General features: G+C 43.9%; 1 long non-coding RNA gene across 1 annotated transcript; it reads left to right on the top strand.

The window, feature by feature from the left end:
* Window positions 1–373: 373 nt before the first annotated feature.
* LOC115146675 (uncharacterized) lies at window positions 374–2,982 on the top strand. The gene is made up of 2 exons (XR_003866200.2): window positions 374–1,416; window positions 1,676–2,982. It is a non-coding gene; the product is annotated as an uncharacterized LOC115146675 (long non-coding RNA).
* The last annotated feature ends 18,996 nt before the right edge of the window (window positions 2,983–21,978 follow it).

Raw genomic sequence — 21,978 nt, forward strand, 5'->3', positions numbered from 1 at the left:
CGAGAGGTACGTAATTCAGCTACACTACTCAAGGAACGCGCATTAGTCTTTTGGTATTAAACAATTGAACTTCACTCTGAGTTTTGACTCTTTTGTTGTAAATGAGTTTATTGCATATTGAACCAAACTTAGGAAACCATTTGTTTCCCCATGGTATTTTCTTTAACCTATTGTAAATCATGATTTCAGATGTTTTGAATTTAAAAAGTGTGTCAGTTAACTTGTGACTAATATTGTATGACTGAGGGATATGTCACTATCTATGTCATACCAATCCAGCAAATGTCTTCCTCAGATATTTGGTTAGGATTAATTTAGTTTATTTAATTCATTTTGTTAGTATTAAGAGGATTAATAGTTCCTTGCAAAAACATACTAACTGTATACTACTGGTGTGGCAGGTAGCCTAGTGGTTAGAGCGTTGGGCCAGTAACCTGTTTCATAACCACATCTTTGATATTTTTTGCAGACATCTATTCCGTCTATTCTCATGCAGCTCAACCAGAGATGTCAGAGATGAAATACATTTTTATCAAACACAGAAATCTGTCAGGACCAAAGAGAGAAGGTGCTAGGGGAATCCTCATGGTTCTGGGGGTGGATTCATAGCCTCTCATCATAAACTCACATTCATAAGCATTTGTTTCCTACAGTGCAGCAATCCGATTACACTCTTGATATTTATAATATTCTGGAACATTGGACGCATCATAATACCCATAAAACCTGGTGGTCAAACACGAAAATGGTTCCAATAGTTTTTTCACTATTCATTTTTCACATAGTAAATTTTACAAACACTTCAAACTAAGTGTGTGTTTGGTGTGACATTTTGATAACCGTGTAATTCTCTCTCAGACAAGGTGAGTTTTATCAATATATTTAGCCTCAATTTACTCATTTTCAAAATCCTAACTAGCAACAGAGATAACTACAAATTCCTCCAGGAAGCTCCTGCAAGTCATCTCTAGCTGACACTGTCAGTTACCGTTCACCAGGTCAATCAGAGACCTGTGCCCAATCCATGATGAATCCATGGGCTGTATTGAAATGAATTGAATAAAGTGTTGAACTTCTTCCATCCCCTTTCTCTGTCTTAGCTAGCCACTGACTACACTTTAGCTAGCCACTGACTACACTTTAGCTAGCCACTGACTACACTTTAGCTAGCCACTGACTACACTTTAGCTAGCTAATTAGCAGAACAGTAGATCAAGCCTAGATACTAGCTTGTACAGTATGTCAACTTTGGTGTCTGTTTCAGATCTCATGGCATTTTTCAAGGATGAGCATAAGAGCATTAAAATGGGAGAAGACCACTATAAGTCTGGTCATGTGGAGAAGTGCAGCTATAGTGAGGGGCAACTTACCAGTTTGGTCGGGGCCAGCATGAGGGATAAAGTTTATCCTGTGTCGGTGAGTGTAGCTGTTAAGTTAAGTTTGAGCATCTTAGCAATACAATGTGTTCTATACTGCTGTCAACATTCAGAAAAGAGCCACTCAATTATATCATCATTTACCAGATTACCCCAGACACCAAACTTAGATAAGTGATGACTCAGTTCTAGAATGTTGTCATTGATGAAAATTAATACAACAATCTATTGACATTCAGAATTGTGTGTCAAGATTTAATTGTGTGACTTAATTTGTCATTTTTTCCTGATTTTGGCAGTTCATAATATTGGCCATATGGATGTGGAATGCGAGTGGAGGAAGCCAGCCGTGCCCAACAAAATGCAGTCAGTGGAGGACCCAGCCAAAGACTACAACGCTCTGTCCCGAGAGCACACAGACGATGTTCAGTGACTAATGAACTGTCTCCGGGGCAGGTTCAGTGGAATGGCATGTTTCCTTGAACCTGAGCCAGAACAACTGCTACCCTCCCTGTCATCCCTGTCTGTACTGAACATTATTAAAAAACAAGAGCACCTGGGGCATGCAGGCATCCTGGCTGGCATGGCGCTGTCGGTGGAGCAGCAGGAGGCTAAACGGCAGGCAACAGTTGGACAGCGCACCAACCCCAACTGACACACCACGAGGAGAGGAAGGTTGACGGCCAGCTATTATAAACCAGTGGTTAGGGCCAAGCGTGTTACTCCGCTTCTTAAAAGGGTCCTCAGATCACAGTCATTGGATGGGGTGTTATCTATAAAGTGGGGCACAGATATCTTTGTTTTGAAGGGCATCAAGTCATTCAAAATGTCTACAGAGATGGAAGTGCAGGAGTCAGGGCTTTGGGTCAAGGGGTCTGTGATCCTGGGTGCCTCACCGGATGGTCTGGTGGGTGCCAAAGCACTGATGGAGGTCAGGTGTCCCTATGGTGCAAGGGATCTTACCATTGAAGAGGCAGTGAAGTCGTAGGAGTTCTATATAAAGGAGGGAGGGTCTTACCGCCTCCGTGAAGACCATCCTTACTGCCACCAGGTCCAAGGTCAGCACCACATCACTGGAAGGGACACCTGCTTCTTCATTGTGTGGACCACCAAAGCCTCCATCACCATCCAGCATGACGACCTCTTACAGACTCATATTGCTCCTCCTGTCAGTACCTGTTTTCAGGCAAGCCAATGGTCCAACATATTCCACATAGTTCATACACACACTATGCCCCTAGAATAGGTTATATTACATTAAAGTTTTGCTCAAAGTAATGGAGTTAACGTAAATTCAATCACAAAGGCTGATCTGAGTGCATCTCCTCACAGTTTCATTCAGTAGTACAACACAAGTCACATTGTATTTTATCATGGGCACAGTGGAAATTTATATCTTTGATGTTTAAATGATGTTTTACCTCCAGAGTGAGAGAGAGAGAGAGTAAGTACATCACTTCAAATCAGATCTCCTTGCTAATGCACCGCTTCTTCTCGTGGGATGAGCCTGATGTTCCGCATGTCACGCCTCATGTCTTAAACATGGGGTAAAGGGGACATGAAGTAAGAAATGAAGATGCATAAACAATTTCAATGTTTTACACAATATTGCATCATGGATGGGACATTTCTACTGGGATGGAGGAATTATCTGAAATGCTCAAATATATTGATCAGGACAGTCTAGGGTACTATTTGCTCGAAGTGGTGAAGTATTGCGATGAGCTATACGACTGTACTTCTGATTGGAATTGTCAAGAGGAAAGTTAAAACCCTCAGCAGTGAGGTCACTGAGGATGACCAACAGAGATAGGGGGATTGTCTGAAAGGGACTGACATGCAGGTATTGAACATAAGGATTTTGGGCACTGGCAAACAGCACAATTTCGATTGGCCCGGGTAACATTTAGGTTCTAAATCTGTGGCATGCGATGTTTGTAAAGACAACATTTCACTGCTGTGTTAGGCTAGTTTGGCAAATTGTTTACTAGCCCAGTCTGAAAAGTACTTGCCTCGGGCTAGTTTAATTTTCATCCCTGCTGACATTTATAACTGAGATCACAGTTAATTTGATTAGTCATGTACAACAGATGCACTCGTGGAACAAAACCGGTTGTGTTTTGTTTAGGAAAACACTGAGCCCACAAGTCCTTAGTGAGCTAGCTAGCCAGCTAGTTAACGTTAGCTCATCACCCGCAAAACACCAGTCTCAGTTACTCGGGATGCTGGCCTTCTAGGCAGAGTTCCTCTGTCCAGTGTCTGTGTTATTTTGCCCATCTCAAACGTTCCTTTTATTGGCCAGTCTGAGATATGGCTTTTCATTGCAACTCTGCCAAGAAGGCCAGCATCCTGGAGTTGCCTCTTCACTGTTGACGTTGAGACTGGTGTTTTGCGGATACAATTTAATGAAGCTGCCAGTTGAGGACTTGTGAGGCGACTGTTTCTCAAACTGGACTCTTTAATGTACCTGTCCTCTTGCTCAGTTGTGCACCGGGGCCTCTTACCCCTCTTCCTATTCTGGTTAGAGCCAGTTTGCGCTGTTCTGTAAATGGAGTAGTTCACAGTGTTGTATGAGATGTTCAGTTTCTTGGCAATGTCTCGCATGGAATAGCCTTCATTTCTCAGAACAAGAATAGACTGACGAGTTTCATAAGAAAGAGTCTTTGTTTCTGGCCATTTTAAGCCTGTAATCGAACCCACAAATGCTTACGCTCCAGATACTCAACTAGTCTAAAGAAGGCCAGTTTTATTGCTTCTTTGATCAGAACAACAGTTTTCAACAGTGCTAACGTAATTGCAAAAGTGTTTTCTAATGATCAATTAGCCTTTTAAAATGATAAACTTGGATTAGCTAACACAACTTGCCATTTGGGACACAGGAGTGATGATTGCTGATAATGGGCCTCTGTCTGACTAATATCTACCTTTATTTTTGATAAATGTTATGTTATTTTAATGGACAAAAAATGTGCTTTTCTTTCAAAGACAATGACATTTCTAAATGACCCAAAATACGGTAGTGTATACAGTTGAAGTAGGAAGTTTACATACACCTTAGCCAAAAACATTTAAACTCTGTTTTTCACAATTCCTGACATTTAATCCTAGTGAGAATTCCCTTGGGTCAGTTAGGATCACCACTTTACTTTAAGAATGTGAAAGGTCAGAATAATAGTAGAGAGATTTATTTATTTCAGCTTTTATTTCTTTCATCACATTCCCAGTGGGTCAGAAGTTTACATACACTCAATTACTATTTGTTAGCATTGCCTTTAAATTGTTTAACTTGGGTCAAACGTTTCGGGTAGCCTTCCACAAGCTGCCCACAATAAGTTGGGTGAATTTTGGCCCATTCATTCCTGCTGACAGAGCTGGTGTAACTGAGTCAGGTTTGTAGCCTTCCTTGCTCGCTCACACTTTTTCAGTTCTGCCCACACATTTTCTATGGGATTGAGGTCAGGGCTTTGTGATGGCCACCCCAATACATTGACTTTGTTATCCTCAAGGACTTTTCTCCAAAAAGTACGATCTTTGTCCCCATGTGCAGTTGCAAACCGTAGTCTGGCTTTTTTATGGTGGTTTTGGAGCAGTGGCTTCTTTCTTGCTGAGCAGCCTTTCAGGTTATGTCGATATAGGACTAATTTTACTGTGGATATAAATACTTTTGTACCTGTTTCCTCCAGTGTCTTCACAAGGTCCTTTGCTGTTGTTCTGGGATTCATTTACACTTTTCGCACCAAAGTACGTTCATCTCTAGGAGACAGAACGCGTCTCCTTCCTGAGAGGTATGATGGCTGTGTGGTCCCATGATGTTTATACTTTTGTACTATTGTTTGTACAGATGAACGTGGTACCTTCAGGTGTTTGGAAATTTCTCCCAAGAATGAACCAGACTTACATTTAACATTTACATTACATTTAAGTCATTTAGCAGACGCTCTTATCCAGAGCGACTTACAAATTGGTGCATTCACCTTATGACATCCAGTGGAACAGTAGTGCATCTAAATCTTTTAAGGGGGTGAGAGGGATTACTTTATCCTATCCTAGGTATTCCTTAAAGAGGTGGGGTTTCAGGTGTCTCCGGAAGGTGGTGATTGACTCCGCTGTCCTGGCGTCGTGAGGGAGTTTGTTCCACCATTGGGGGGCCAGAGCAGCGAACAGTTTTGACTGGGCTGAGCGGGAACTGTACTTCCTCAGTGGTAGGGAGGCGAGCAGGCCAGAGGTGGATGAACGCAGTGCCCTTGTTTGGGTGTAGGGCCTGATCAGAGCCTGGAGGTACTGAGGTGCCGTTCCCCTCACAGCTCCGTAGGCAAGCACCATGGTCTTGTAGCGGATGCGAGCTTCAACTGGAAGCCAGTGGAGAGAGCGGAGGAGCGGGGTGACGTGAGAGAACTTGGGAAGGTTGAACACCAGACGGGCTGCGGCGTTCTGGATGAGTTGTAGGGGTTTAATGGCACAGGCAGGGAGCCCAGCCAACAGCGAGTTGCAGTAATCCAGACGGGAGATGACAAGTGCCTGGATTAGGACCTGCGCCGCTTCCTGTGTGAGGCAGGGTCGTACTCTGCGGATGTTGTAGAGCATGAACCTACAGGAACGGGCCACCGCCTTGATGTTAGTTGAGAACGACAGGGTGTTGTCCAGGATCACGCCAAGGTTCTTAGCGCTCTGGGAGGAGGACACATGGAGTTGTCAACCGTGATGGCGAGATCATGGAACGGGCAGTCCTTCCCCGGGAGGAAGAGCAGCTCCGTCTTGCCGAGGTTCAGCTTGAGGTGGTGATCCGTCATCCACACTGATATGTCTGCCAGACATGCAGAGATGCGATTCGCCACCTGGTCATCAGAAGGGGGAAAGGAGAAGATTAATTGTGTCGTCTGCATAGCAATGATAGGAGAGACCATGTGAGGTTATGACAGAGCCAAGTGACTTGGTGTATAGCGAGAATAGGAGAGGGCCAAGAACAGAGCCCTGGGGGACACCAGTGGTGAGAGCACGTGGTGTGGAGACGGATTCTCGCCACGCCACCTGGTAGGAGCGACCTGTCAGGTAGGACGCAATCCAAGCGTGGGCCGCGCCGGAGATGCCCAACTCGGAGAGGGTGGAGAGGAGGATCTGATGGTTCACAGTATCGAAGGCAGCCGATAGGTCTAGAAGGATGAGAGCAGAGGAGAGAGAGTTAGCTTTAGCAGTGCGGAGCGCCTCCGTGATACAGAGAAGAGCAGTCTCAGTTGAATGACTAGTCTTGAAACCTGACTGATTTGGATCAAGAAGGTCATTCTGAGAGAGATAGCGGGAGAGCTGGCCAAGGACGGCACGTTCAAGAGTTTTGGAGAGAAAAGAAAGAAGGGATACTGGTCTGTAGTTGTTGACATCGGAGGGATCGAGTGTAGGTTTTTTTCAGAAGGGGTGCAACTCTCGCTCTCTTGAAGACGGAAGGGACGTAGCCAGCGGTCAGGGATGAGTTGATGAGCGAGGTGAGGTAAGGGAGAAGGTCTCCGGAAATGGTCTGGAGAAGAGAGGAGGGGATAGGGTCAAGCGGGCAGGTTGTTGGGCGGCCGGCCGTCACAAGACGCGAGATTTCATCTGGAGAGAGAGGGAGAAAGAGGTCAGAGCACAGGGTAGGGCAGTGTGAGCAGAACCAGCGGTGTCGTTTGACTTAGCAAACGAGGATTGGATGTCGTCGACCTTCTTTTCAAAATGGTTGACGAAGTCATCTGCAGAGAGGGAGGAGGGGGGAGGAGGATTCAGGAGGGAGGAGAAGGTGGCAAAGAGCTTCCTAGGGTTAGAGGCAGATGCTTGGAATTTAGAGTGGTAGAAAGTGGCTTTAGCAGCAGAGAGAGAAGAGGAAAATGTAGAGAGGAGGGAGTGAAAGGATGCCAGGTCCGCAGGGAGGCGAGTTTTCCTCCATTTCCGCTCGGCTGCCCGGAGCCCTGTTCTGTGAGCTCGCAATGAGTCGTCGAGCCACGGAGCGGGAGGGGAGGACCGGGCCGGCCTGGAGGATAGGGGACATAGAGAGTCAAAGGATGCAGAAAGGGAGGAGAGGAGGGTTGAGGAGGCAGAATCAGGAGATAGGTTGGAGAAGGTTTGAGCAGAGGGAAGAGATGATAGGATGGAAGAGGAGAGAGTAGCGGGGGAGAGAGAGCGAAGGTTGGGACGGCGCGATACCATCCGAGTAGGGGCAGTGTGGGAAGTGTTGGATGAGAGCGAGAGGGAAAAGGATACAAGGTAGTGGTCGGAGACTTGGAGGGGAGTTGCAATGAGGTTAGTGGAAGAACAGCATCTAGTAAAGATGAGGTCGAGCGTATTTCCTGCCTTGTGAGTAGGGGGAAGGTGAGAGGTTGAGGTCAAAAGAGGAGAGGAGTGGAAAGAAGGAGGCAGAGAGGAATGAGTCAAAGGTAGACGTGGGGAGGTTAAAGTCGCCCAGAACTGTGAGAGGTGAGCCGTCCTCAGGAAAGGAGCTTATCAAGGCATCAAGCTCATTGATGAACTCTCCGAGGGAACCTGGAGGGCGATAAATGATAAGGATGTTAAGCTTGAAAGGGCTGGTAACTGTGACAGCATGGAATTCAAAGGAGGCGATAGACAGATGGGTAAGGGGAGAAAGAGAGAATGACCACTTGGGAGAGATGAGGATCCCGGTGCCACCACCCCGCTGACCAGAAGCTCTCGGGGTGTGCGAGAACACGTGGGCAGACGAAGAGAGAGCAGTAGGAGAAGCAGTGTTGTCTGTGGTGATCCATGTTTCCGTCAGTGCCAAGAAGTCGAGGGACTGGAGGGAGGCATAGGCTGAGATGAACTCTGCCTTGTTGGCCGCAGATCGGCAGTTCCAGAGGCTACCGGAGACCTGGAACTCCACGTGGGTCGTGCGCGCTGGGACCACCAGATTAGGGTGGCCGCGGCCACGCGGTGTGGAGCGTTTGTATGGTCTGTGCAGAGAGGAGAGAACAGGGATAGACAGACACATAGTTGACAGGCTACACAAGAGGCTACGCTAATGCAAAGGAGATTGGAATGACAAGTGGACTACACGTCTCGAGTGTTCAGAAAGTTAAGCTTATGTAGCAAGAATCTTATTGACTAAAATGATTAAAATGATACAGTACTGCTGAAGAAGGCTAGCTGGCAGAGGCTGCCAGGTCGACAATTTGTCTTTAAATTTTCCCATGATGTCAAGCAAAGAGGCACTGAGTTTGAAGTTAGGCTTTGAAATAAATCTACAGGTACACCTCCAATTGACTCAAATGGTTTCAATTAGCCTATCAGAAGCTTTTCAAGGCATGACATAATTTTCTGGAATTTTCCAAGCTGTTTAAAGGCATACTCAACTTAGCGTATGTAAACTTCTGACCCATTGGAATTATGATACAGTGAATTATAAGAGAAATAATCTGTCTGTAAACAATTGTTGGAAAAATTACTTGTGTCATGCACAAAGTAGATGTCCTAACTGACTTGCCAAAACTATAGTTTGTTAATAAGAAATGTGTGGAGTGGTTGAAAAACAAGTTTTAATGACTCCAACCTAAGTGTTTGTAAACTTCCAACTTCAACTGTATATACTGTATATTATTTTTTCGGGGGGGTAAAGACACTGTGGACACCCCTTCAAATGAGTGGATTCGGCTATTTCAGCTTTATCCGTTGTTGACAGGTGTGTAAAATTGAGCAAACAGACATGCAATCTCCATAGACAAACATTGACAGTAGAATAGCCTTACTGAAGAACTCAGTCACTTTCAACATGACACTGTCATAGGATGCCACCTTTCCAACAAGTCAGTTAGTCAAATTTCTGTCCTGCTAGTGCTGCCCCGGTCAATTATAAGTGCTGTAATTGTGAAGTGGAAACTTCTCGGAGCAAAGCAACAACTGCTAAGCCATGAAGTGATAGGCCACGCAAACGCACAGAACCGGCCCGCCGAGTGCTGAAGCGCATAGAGCGTTAAAATCGCATGTCCTCGGTTGTAACACTCTCATCCGAGTTCCAAACTGCCTCTGGAAGCAACATCAGCACAAAAACTGTTCGTCTGGAGCTTCATGAAATGGGATTCCATGGCCGAGCAGCCGCACACAAGCCTAAGATCATGTCAAGCGTCGGCTGGAGTGGTGGAGTGGTGAATCACGCTTCACCATCTGCCAGTCCGACTGACAATTCTTGGTTTGGGCAGATTCCAAAGGAATATTGGTCTAGGGCTGTTTTTCATGGTTTGGGCTAGTCCCCTTAGTTCCAGTGAAGGAAAATCTTAACACTACAGCATACAATGACATTCAAGATGATTCTGTGCTTCAATTTTTGTGGAAACAGTTTGGGGAAGGCCCTTTCCTGTTTCATTATAACAATGCACCCATGCACAAAGTGAGGTCCATACAGAAATGTTTTGTCGAGATCGGTGGGGAAGAACTTGACTGGCCTGCACAGAGCCCTGACGTCAACTCCATTGAACACATTTGGGATGAATTGGAACGCTGACTGCGAGCCAGACATATTTGCCCAACATCAGTGCCGACCTCACTAATGCTCCTGTGGCTGAATGGAAGACAGTCCCCGCACCAATGTTGCAACATCTTGTTGAAAGCTCTCCGTATTAATGCCCATGATCTTGGAATGAGATGTTCCACAAGCAGGTGTCCACATACTTTTGGTCGTGTAGTGTATCTCTGAAGACCATCCAGTTTTGATTTCGAGCTGCCAAGTGATCTCTTTTCAGCAAAATCTGCAGAGCTGGGATGGTTGTATCTTCCATATATTTAACATTCTATTAGTTGCAAGAATTTTGTATAATAATTTAAATCGAAAATCCCAGAATCACTTTGTGTATCAGTTCATAAACCATGTGCCATGGAATCGGTACATCGAAAATCTCCTACCAAACTATTTTGCGACCTGCATGGTGCAGCTGTCAAGTTTTTGGTCCCTAAATGAAACTGGTATACTTTTTATTTGTCACAATTTTCTTTAGCCAATTTTGTTTTTTAATGCAGACAAGTTCCTTACCTTCTCCCTTTTCTTTAAGTGTGTATCTTGGTTTTCATTTTAAAATAAGTGAATTGGAAACAAGGGCTATTACCATACATTTCCATTCTTTACAAGGAACAGATGAACAGTACTTTGTGTTCAGTATTAAAAACTACTGGTGTCTCCTATACACATTGTTATTTTATGAAGTTTTTTTTATGAAAACATTTTTTTAAATAAAGGAGTGCATCAGGAGTGGAATTATCATTTAATTTATCATCAGTTTCAGTGGTGGAGCACACTAATGTGGCATGCATGCATTCTCCTTCATTCTGCATTCACTGTTAGACCCATATTCTATTACGGCTAACTTCCAACGACTACTCTTTCTATGTGCACTGTGTTCCTTTGACTCTTCCGTTAATTTCTGACTGTCATGGTAACATCACACACTTACAACGGAGGTGTCGCCATCAGGACACATCTTTGCCTGAGACCACAGTTATTCCCTACTTGTGCAACGCCACTACAATGCTTTTATAAGTAATGGACAAAGCCTCTCTACTGATAGGCTTGGGTTGTTGGTCTCCTTGACAACAGGCTTCGCAGTTTTTCTCACCAGTGTCCCATGAGTCCCATGTCCTCAACTGCCTCAGAACATCAATCTGGTAGGGGGGGTGGAGGCTGGAGTGCTGTTGTACTAGAAACCTTGCTACGGATCATGTTGACTTTTTTAAAGCTAGAGAGATCCCTTCAATTTAATCCTAACCCTGCACCTAGCCCAGCACCTAGCTCAGCACCTAGCTCAGCACCTAGCCCAGCACCTAGCTCAGCACCTAGCTCAGCTCCTAGCCCAGCACCTAGCCCAGCTCCTAGCCCAGCACCTAGCTCAGCACCTAGCTCAGCACCTAGCTCAGCTCCTAGCCCAGCACCTAGCTCAGCACCTAGCTCAGCACCTAGCCCAGCTCCTAGCCCAGCACCTAGCTCAGCACCTAGCCCAGCACCTAGCTCAGCACCTAGCTCAGCTCCTAGCCCAGCACCTAGCTCAGCACCTAGCTCAGCACCTAGCTCAGCTCCTAGCCCAGCACCTAGCTCAGCACCTAGCTCAGCACCTAGCCCAGCACCTAGCTCAGCACCTAGCTCAGCACCTAGCTCAGCTCCTAGCCCAGCACCGCTGATCAGCTCACTCCATGTAACCTAATTGTTTTCACGCTGAGCCTGAGACGAGAGTGATGAGAGTTAATTCTTTGACCTTTCTTGCCGTATATTTGAGCCTGGTCAAAAGATACATATTTTGTGGTGATTACCATCTCATCACATTTTCCAATGTGTCTGTATAGCTGTCCCAGTGCTTTAGTAATTCAGACACTCTCACTGCTTCTATCCCTCGTACTCTAAGACTATATGTCCCCAATCAAACAACATCAAGACAAAGCATTTATCGAACCCCATTTTAAATTACATTTAGGGAGATTATGAGGAGGGCAAATCACCATAGCAACTTCCCCATGGCTCTTTGGCCATATTGTAACAGACACTCAGATACCCAACATGTCACATGCGCAAACCTTCCCAAGAGGCATATAGGCTACAGTACAGAGCTACAGCAGTCATTGGCTGAGGTAGTATTTGTATATATCTCTTGGGGCAATACCATGGCATTTCATGCAGATGACAACCCCAAGTACTATGTTTTACCACCTCTGGTCTGTTGGCCCTCCCACCCCAATGGGAGGGCAGCTCCCGCTTAGGCCAGTCAAAGCTATTCTCTGTCCTGGCACCCCAATGGTGGAATCAGATTCCCCCTGAAGCTAGCTAGGACAGCAGAGTCCCAGTCCATCTTCCAAAAACTTCTGAAACCCTACCTCTTCAAAGAGTATCAAAACATCTTAAATGTAACTAAATGTAATCGAAAATGTAATCTACGATCTGTAACCCCCCCCCCCCCAAATGTTTTGTCATAAGAAGACCATAAACAATAACTAGTAATGCTGTATACTACAGGAAAGGGTCAAATCTCATCTTCCTGGTAAAAATAGTTATAAATTGCTGAGGTGTGGTCACGTTTGAGGACAGTAGCTCAAATACACAGTGCAAATTTGATAAAATATGAAAATATGAAATATGTTAAGATTAATTTCCTATTCAACAAAACAGTATGAATAAGGCTTGAAATGACTTATATATATTTTTCAAATAGTATAATCAACTTCTAAAATGACTAACTATAAGATTTTACTCTTCTTATAATTGTAAAATACAAATGTGTATATTTTGTGTTAGAGACAACGTCGACTCTTCTTGGGTATCACGCTACATGCTTGGCACACCTGTATTTGGGGGTTGCCGTCATTCTTCTTTGCAGATCATCTCAAGCTCTGTCAGGTTGGATGGGGAGCATCGTTGCACAGCTATTTTCAGGTCTCTCCAGAGATGTTCGATTGGGTTCAAGTCCGGGCTCTGGCTGGGCCCCTCTGGCTGGGCTAGTCTAGTCCCGAAGCCACTCCTGCGTTGTATTGGCTGTGTGCTTAGGGTTGTTGTCCTGTTGGAAGGTGAACCTTCGCCCCAGTCTGAGGCCCTGAGCGCTCTGGAGCAGCTTAAAACAAGGATCTCTCTGTACTTTGCTCCGTTCATCTTTGCCTCAATCTTGACTAGTCTCCCAGTCCCTGCCGCTGAAAAACATGCCCACAGCATGATGCTGCCACCACCATGCTTCACAGTAGGGATGGTACCAGCCCATAAATCTAAATAAATCTAAATGATTTACACCTTAACTATATTGAATCTCTCTAACTCCTATGCGTGTCCATGCCCAAGGTCAAGGGCCAAGGCTACCTCAGCCCAGAGTTCATTGTTAGGTTTTGATTGATTAATTGAACTGTCAAACAAGGACACCTGTTCCCAAAAGGAGGTCAGCATATTATACTTTTCATTAAAAGCCCAAATGTAATGTTGATGTCCTAATATATTATTTCAGTGTGGCCGACTGTTCATTATCAGCCTGTCTTCCGACTGTTTGATGGGAGCTGTGATTTCAGAATGGGAGCCTTGTACGAGCTTTGCATATGTCATTGATGTATGAGATTTGGTTCAGGCTGGCTGGGACAAAGTCAGTCTAATGTCACAGCAGGTAGACATCAAGATCTCCATCTGTGATCATAGGATATTAGAGTAGCTTGTCTTCCGCTCTAATGAGTGTCATTATTTTTCATCCACTGTTACCTATCTGGTTTCAAAGAAGAGCAATACCCCTCAGTTCATCAAAGGAAGAGTTTTGTTGCCGTAGTTTGATTCTTTTAGGACATAATTGAATAGAAACATAGCCTATGCCGAGTCCCCAACAACCGGATGTTCCGGTTTTCAGAGGAAATGGAACAGAGCCTGTAACGCAAATTCCGCTTTTGGATCTTAACAAGGCAACACCCCGTCATATCTCCTCCTCCACATTTACTGGATTGGCTGAACAGTGCAGAAGAGAACCTTCAAGGCCAGTATGTAGGGGATCTAGTTTCAGGCGTTTCGTTTACAGCTGCTACGTTAGGTCAATAGAAACACAATCTTTCCATGTTTTAGAACACTGATACATGAGGTTCTAAAGCTTACAAACATCTCTGAGTATGGGTGCAGACTCTGCAGAGGGATATAATGTTCGGATTCAGTACTGACATTGATGTCATCTCGTCAATGAGGTCATGCTCCCAAATACTGTATTAGAGACCAATATTGTGGACATGGTTTGAGTTCATGTTGAACAGAACAACCATTATGGAAGAGGAAAGGGAAATAGTAAGATTTATTAGAATGATGTATTTAAAGAATTGGGCAACTTTTAGAATTTTGAATATCATTCTAATTTTAGACATTCTGTTACATAGTTTAAAAAAAAATCCCCATATATATCACGACCTGACCTTAGAGAGCCTTTTTATGTCTCTATTTGGTTTGGTCAGGGTGTGATTTGGAGTGGGCATTCTATGTTTTGTTTTCAATGATTTTGTGTTTCTATGTTTTGGCCAGGTATGGTTCTCAATCAGGGACAGCTGTCTATCGTTGTCTCTGATTGGGAACCATACTTAGGTAGCCCTTTTTCCCTCCTTTTGTGGTGGGAAGTTAACTTGGTTTGTGGCACTAATGCCCTGTAAGCTTCACGGATGTGGTTTTTGATTTGTTGGTGTCATTTTGAAATAAAAAGGAAAATGTACGCTCACCACGCTGCACCTTGGTCTTCTTCCAGCAACGGCCGTGACAATATAATGTAAATAAGCATTAACATGGCTGCCATATAATGATGCAGTGTCATGTAAATGCATCATATTTGCTCATTCTAGACATTGGGTTTGTTACGACAGGTGTAAGTAAACATCGGCAAAAAAATGTTGTGTGGCCAGTAACACAGTTACAGTCACTAGCCCTTTTGATAACATCAGAACACTAACAAGCTCGGCTAGGGCGAGTAAAATAGTTTTCTCATTTGTGTCTGGATGTAGCTAGCAAGCTAGCCAACTTTAGCCAGTTAACTTGGCTGCTTGACTTATGAGGTCAGAACACTTGGCTTGGATTAACTCTACTCAGCCAGAGCGTCCAGTGAGCGTTCTGAATGCTCCGGGAGTGTAATGTACTGAATTTACAAACTGACAATCTGAAAGTTCTGAATTTACCAACGCCCAGAGCTCACTCTGGCACACTGACATTCCAAAGTGGATTTACGAACACACCCATTATATATGTTAATGGAGCCGTTGCCATATAACGTTGTCGATGCATCATATTTGCTTTTTCTTAACATTCCATACCATTTGTATTATTTGACTGCCATACTGTGTTCCATCTTGTCTAGCCATCTTGTCTCAAGAGGACCACAATGGAAATAAGTCCCAGACTTTATTGTGTGTTATCCTCTATGATTTTATTAATGTGCATGTATGGCTTAAGTTTTATGTGTGCTTGTTTTTTTTAAATGGTTGAATGAATAAACTAAACTAAATGCATAGTCCCAGTGGGTATTAGAACGTTGCAGCCCTGTGGCGAAAACATGTGGGGGAAAACAACCCTAAATTACCCCACTGGCTCACAACAAAAAACCTGACCTTTTTCAAATGCAGTTTTCTTGTTGTCTGTCTGTTTTTAGTCAATTACAACATGTCTAAAGATGACTTTCCTGACATTGCCTGCTCCTGATCATTCTCACTACTTAGAAAAAGGTAGCCTAGTGGTTAGGGCATTGGGCCAGTAACCAAAATGTTGCTTGATCGAATCCACGAGCTGGCAAGATACAACTCTGTTGTTCTGCCCCTGAACAGGGCAGTTAAACCACTGTTCCTAGGCTGTCATTGTAAATAGGAATTGGTTCTAAACTGTCGTGCCTAGTTAAATAAATGCCCCTTTTCATGACAGTGCTAGTAGCCACGTGAGTAATTGAGTGCTAGCTAGCTAGTCAAGACCAACAACACAAACAAACTGACTATACAGCTACAAGTAATGAGTGGAGTTACAAACGGAGTATACTAAACAAGTTAAATGTCTTAGCTGTGATGAAATGTTTTTCCTCACATATACACTATATATACAAATGTATGCGGACACCCCTTCAAATTAGTCGAATCAGCTATTTCAGCCTCACCCTTTGCTGACAAGTGTATAAAATCGAGCACAGCGCCATGCAGTCTCTCTCATGCATTTTCTCCATCCCAAAAAATCTTCATATTCAGAAATTCTCCTCTATCAACACTTCATGAACAATACTGTGAGAACACATTGTATTACTGATACCAGGATCAAGTGAATATGTAGTCGTTTCATCATTTGTTCTGTCGTTCCATATGGGAAGATAAAAATTTAATCACACCCTACTTATTATGTAAATATTTTACTTTTGAAGGACCACATGTAACCCAATGGGTATGATGCATTGTGCATGAAATCCTCCAAAATGTATGTTAATTTTGTAACGTGAACAATGATGCTTGGCTGATTAATTATTTTAAGCCCACTGCAGTAATTTAATTTACTACAGTGGGCTGAATCAGGGTCACACAGAGTCTTTCTTGGTAGTCTTAAACAAATCTACTTTAAAACCAGTGTATACACCTTGTCACGTTCTGACCTTAGTTTATTTTTTATGTCTTTGTGTTAGGTTGGTCAGGGCGTGAGTTGGGGTGGGTTGTCTATGTTTCTTTTTCTATGTTATATTTTCTACGTGTTTGGCCTAGTATGGTTCTCAATCAGAGGCAGGTGTCGTTCATTGTCTCTGATTGAGAATCATACTTAGGTAGCCTTTTCCCACCTGTGTTTTGTGGGTGTTAGGAGGCAGCACGGCAGTGCGACAGGCACGAGTGGCAGGGGGGGCACACGGGGAGTGTGGCAGAGTCAGGTTGGAGACCTGAGCCCACTCCTCGTGCTTACCGTAAGATGCGCAGTACTGGTCAGGCACCGTGTTATGCGGTCAAGCGCACGGTGTCGCCAGTATGCGCTCATAGCCCTGTGGGCTATAGGCCAGCCCCCCGCAAGTGCCAAGCGAGAGTGGGCATCCAGCCAGGGCGTGTTGTGCCAGCCCAGCGTGTTTGGTCTCCAGTACGCCGTTTCGGCCCAGGGTATCCTGCGTCGGAGCTTCGTGCTGTGTCGCCGGGGTGCTGGGAGGGTGCAATGCATCCTATGCCTGCGCTCCGCCCATGCCCGGGCGAATGTGGGTGTTGAGCCTAAGGGAGAGGTGCGAGTGGTATGCACCAGATCTCCAGTGCTCACCCACAGCCCGGTTCAACCTGTGCCTGCACTCTGGAGGGTCCAGGCTAAAGTGGTCATCCAGCCTGGAGGAGTGGTGCCAAGGCTGCGCACCAGAGATCCAGTGCTCCTCCAGTCACCAGGCCTCCTGTAGGTCTCCCCAGCCTGGTGGGTCCTGTGGCAGCCCCACGCACCAGGCTGTCTCTCCGTCTCCTCCCTCCATGTCCACCCGTCTGTCCTGAGCTGCCAGAGCCACCCGTCTGTCCTGAGCTGCCAGAGCCCCCCGTCTGTCCTGAGCTGCCAGAGCCGCCCATCTGCCAGGAGCTGCCAGAGCCGCCCACAGCCCGTCAGCCAGGAGCTGCCAGAAACGCCCGTCAGCCAAGCGCTGCCGGAGTCGCCTTTCACGCCGGTGCTGCCGGAGTCTCCCCCCTTGTCCGGTGTTGCCGGAATCTCCCATCTATTCGGGACCCGCTGCAAGGGTCCCCAGTCCGAGGTGGGCGGCGAGGGTCGCCGCTCCAAAGGCGCCACTTAAGCGGGCAAAGACTATGATGGAGTGGGGTCCACGTTCCGCGCCAGAGCCGCCACCCAGACCCTCTCCTATAGGTTCAGGGCCGGAGTCCGCACCTTTGGGGGGGGGGTACTGTCACGTTCTGACCTTAGTTTATTTTGTCATTTCAATTTGTGTATTTGAGCTGTTCTTGCCATAATATGGACTTGGTATTTTACCAAATAGGGCTATCTTCTGTATACCACCTCTACCTTTTCATAACAAAACTGATTTGCTCAAATGCATTAAGAAGGAAAGAAATTCCACAAATGAACTTTTAACAAGGCACTCATGAAGCTGGTTGAGCAAATGTCAAGTGTGCAAAGTTGTCATCAAGACTACTTTGAAGAATCTAATTCTAAACTATATTTAGATTTGTTTAACCTCTAGCGTCGAGCAATCCCGTATCCGGGAGCGTAATTATAGCCTCAAGCTCATTACCATAACGCAACGTTAACTATTCATGAAAATCGCAAATGAAATGAAAGAAATATATTCACTCACAAGCTTAGCCTTTTGTTAACAACACTGTCATCTCAGATTTTCTAAATATGCTTTTCAACCATAGCTACACAAGCATTTGTGTAAGAGTATTGATAGCTAGCATAGCATTAAGCAGGCAACATTTTCATCTCAGATTTTCTAAATATGCATTTTTGTGTAAGAGTATTGATAGCTAGCATAGCATTAAGCAGGCAACATTTTCACAAAAACAAGAAAAGCATTCAAATAAAATCATTTACCTTTGAAGAACTTCGGATGTTTTGAATGAGGAGACTCTCAGTTAGATAGCAAATGTTCATTTTTTTCCCAAAAGATTATTTGTGTAGGAGAAATCGTTCCGTTTTGTTCATCACGTTTGGCTAAGAAATAAATCCGAAAATGCAGTCTCTACAACGCCAAACTTTTTACCAAATTAACTCCATAATATCGACAGAAACATGGCAAATGTTGTTTAGAATCAATCCTCAAGGTGTTTTTCACATATCTATTCGATGATAAATCATTCGTGGCAGCTGTGTTTCTCCTCGAAGCAAACAAAAAATACACGCAGCTGGAGATTACGCAATAATTGCAACGGAGGACACCAAGCGGCCACCTGGTAGATGTAGTCTCTTAAGGTCAATCTTCCAATGATTTGCCTACAAATACGTCACAATGCTGTCGACACCTTGGGGAAAAGACAGAAAGTCTAAGCTCATTCGTGACCCATACACAGCCATATAAGGAGACATTGGAACACAGCGCATTCAAAATCTGGGGCACTTCCTGTATGAAATGTCATCTTGGTTTCGCCTGTAGCATTAGTTCTGTGGCACTCACAGACAATATCTTTGCAGTTTTGGAAACGTCAGTGTTTTCTTTCCAAAGCTGTCAAATATATGCATAGTCGAGCATCTTTTCGTGACAAAATATCTTGTTTAAAATGGGAACGTTTTTTATCCATAAATTAAAAGAGCGCCCCCTATATCCAAGAAGTTAACACGTTTTTGGTTACTACATGATTCCATATGTGTTATTTCATAGTTTTGATGTCTTCACTCTTATTCTACATTGTAGAAAATAGTACAAATAAAGAAAAACCCTGGAATGAGTAGGTATGTCCAAACTTTTGACTGGTACTATACAGTACATCAAAGAAGACTGAAATATAACAAAACCATTTGATATATAAACACTGGATTTTCAGTATGTTTTGTTGTTGAAATAATGTTTATTATCTATGAAATCATGAAAAATATGAATAACATTCCACCCATGAGGCCACTAGAGGACGATTTTGTCATTTGACTGCAGGAAAGGGGGTCATGATTGGGTCAACTGCTATTAATATTGAGTTGTTCCTCTTAATTTTATATTCATGATAAAATGTTTAGTAATGGTTTCCTTCTTTTATGACTGTGTCCATGAGCAGAAGACAAATCAATGTAGAGACAAAAACAACATTATTGTTCAGTCCGAAAAATATGCGCCTCATTACAAGTACTTGAAAATCATAAATTGAAATTGCTCTGTGGGACATTTCAGTAGCATACATAGTAATTGAATCAAAGTAAATATTTGTAGGATACTCATAATTTTTCATAGTGTAGAAGCATTACAAAATCGTATCAAACTACCAGACAAGGAAGGCAGACAAAAGGTCCAGTGAACACAAGTAACCTTGTGGAAATGGTCTGTGGTGTATTACAACAACAGATATGGGCAATTCAACCATAACAGAGTGATACTGAGACTCAGATATTTATTTTTCATTATTTAAAATGTATGTCAAACAAAAATCAATTATTGAATACAACTCCATGCACAAGGACTACTTATATCAATTTCCACAGAAAATGTTACAAAAACACATTTACTTGAAGAACAGTGTAGATGCAAGTTTAATAACAGAATGACGGCACAAACAGCACAAACCATCATTCTGTTACCAAACTTTGCATCTGCACTGTTCTTCAAGTAAATGTGTTTGTATAATGTTTTTCAGTGGACATTGTTGAAAGTGTTCCTTGTGTATGGAGTATTATGGTTTGTTTAACTTTGCAATCATTGATTTTTGTTTGGCATACTCAGCATTATTCCATTATCGTGGAATTCCCATATTCAAATTTGTCAGGACTTGATTTAAATACACAACAGGTCATGATGAAACCCTTTTTTTGAGGAAAGAGTACTAACTATGTGCATTATTCAAGGGGATTGAATCGAAGGAAGCTGTGGCCAATCACATTAGCTCATCAACACCAAGGGCAAGGAAGAAGCCTCACAGTTCCCATGGGAGAGTTACCAATTATCACTCTAGCTGATGTGTTGAGGTGAGTGAGGGAGTGGGTGTGTGAATGCTTGACTGCGTGACTGAGTGAATGTGTGTTTGCGTGACTGAGTGACTGAGTGACTGAGTTACTGCTTGACTGAGTGACTGCGTGTTTGTGACTCTGTGAAGTTAGAAATCCCCAGATGGTCGGAAGCAATTCTTTTTTATAAATCAGACAACATTTTCAACATACTACTAAGATTATGAAATTAATCCTCATGTCATCTGTGGGCCAGAGAGCCTGTTTATGCTTGTATCCTCAAAGTGGCTGCGACCAGTCATCACTGAGGGAGTGGATGATACTGTTTGTGACAGTAACGTTAGCAGGTTAGGGTTTTTTCGTTATGAATATTGTTCTGGAGGCAGCTGTCACAGGCACAAAGTCATAAAATCACATTTTAAACCTAACCCTAACCTTATACCTAACCCTAACATTAAGTTAAGGCCAAAAAGCAAATCTTTGTTTTCATGCATTTTTACAATATAGCCAATTTTGACAGTGCAGCTGGCCTATCTAAGGGGAAATCGCTCAGTTCTGTCCCTAGGACACAACTCATGACAATAAACGTGATAGAGTTCACCGGAGGACAGTGGCAGTACCATCTGATCCACGTCCCCTCCTTCATCCTCCAGCTCATGCCTGCTACACTAAACCACGGGTGGATCCATTTCATAGCAATTTTATATCCACGACTGTGAGGAGGAATACACCAGGCTTCTCAGTATTTGTGATACTGATATTTGTGATACCGATATGTGTCTTTATACATGACAGGTGCACTCCAGTCCTTCTCTCATCACCAGACCATGTTAAATTTATACCGCTTTTCAAAAAGCTATTATGAGCCATCATCTCAACAACGAATGCACCTGAGAAGCCCTGTGATGATGAATATATCTGTATCTGTGAGGTAAAATGATCTCTCCTCCTTACATAGTAATAAGTCAACTGCTGTAATTCAAAGGTCATGGCAAAGTACCATGTCAACTGGTGAATAATGATAAAGTTATGTGGCAAGGGCATCATCATGATGAAAATAGCAACGGAGGGAAGAGAACAGATATGAGAGAAAAGTAGTAGACCTGAACACCTTTCTCCTCACCTTACCAAGAGGGGGACATATCCAACCAAGACGTTTCCATTGGGGAATACACTGCAACCGTAGCTCATGTAACTGTGACGTCTTTGTGAATACACATACAGGGTTCAAACAGTGTTTGAACTTTCAAGCCAGGTGAAGACATTCTAGTGGTAATACGCTCTCACTGAGAGGCACTGTAGATCCTGTAGGTGTTTGTATAGACAGCATTGAACTGTGTGACCTCCAACAACACTGACACTTTGTTTTGTGGACTGGAGGTTTGATTCTGGGGACAGACAGATGTACTGACAGACATGCGGACAGACGGACAATCTAGACCAGTTCCATTCTTATTGCTGGTATTTTTGTAGCATTGGATGCATCTGTTTGAGAAATGTCATCCTCCTCTGGATTTTTTCTCTCCTCATGATCAGGATGCAGTTGTGCCTGCAATGCACTCAAACCATGATCGTAACACTACA

Source organism: Oncorhynchus nerka, linkage group LG18 (assembly GCF_034236695.1).
Source record: "Oncorhynchus nerka isolate Pitt River linkage group LG18, Oner_Uvic_2.0, whole genome shotgun sequence".
In the NCBI taxonomy this organism is placed as follows: Eukaryota; Metazoa; Chordata; class Actinopteri; order Salmoniformes; family Salmonidae; genus Oncorhynchus; species Oncorhynchus nerka.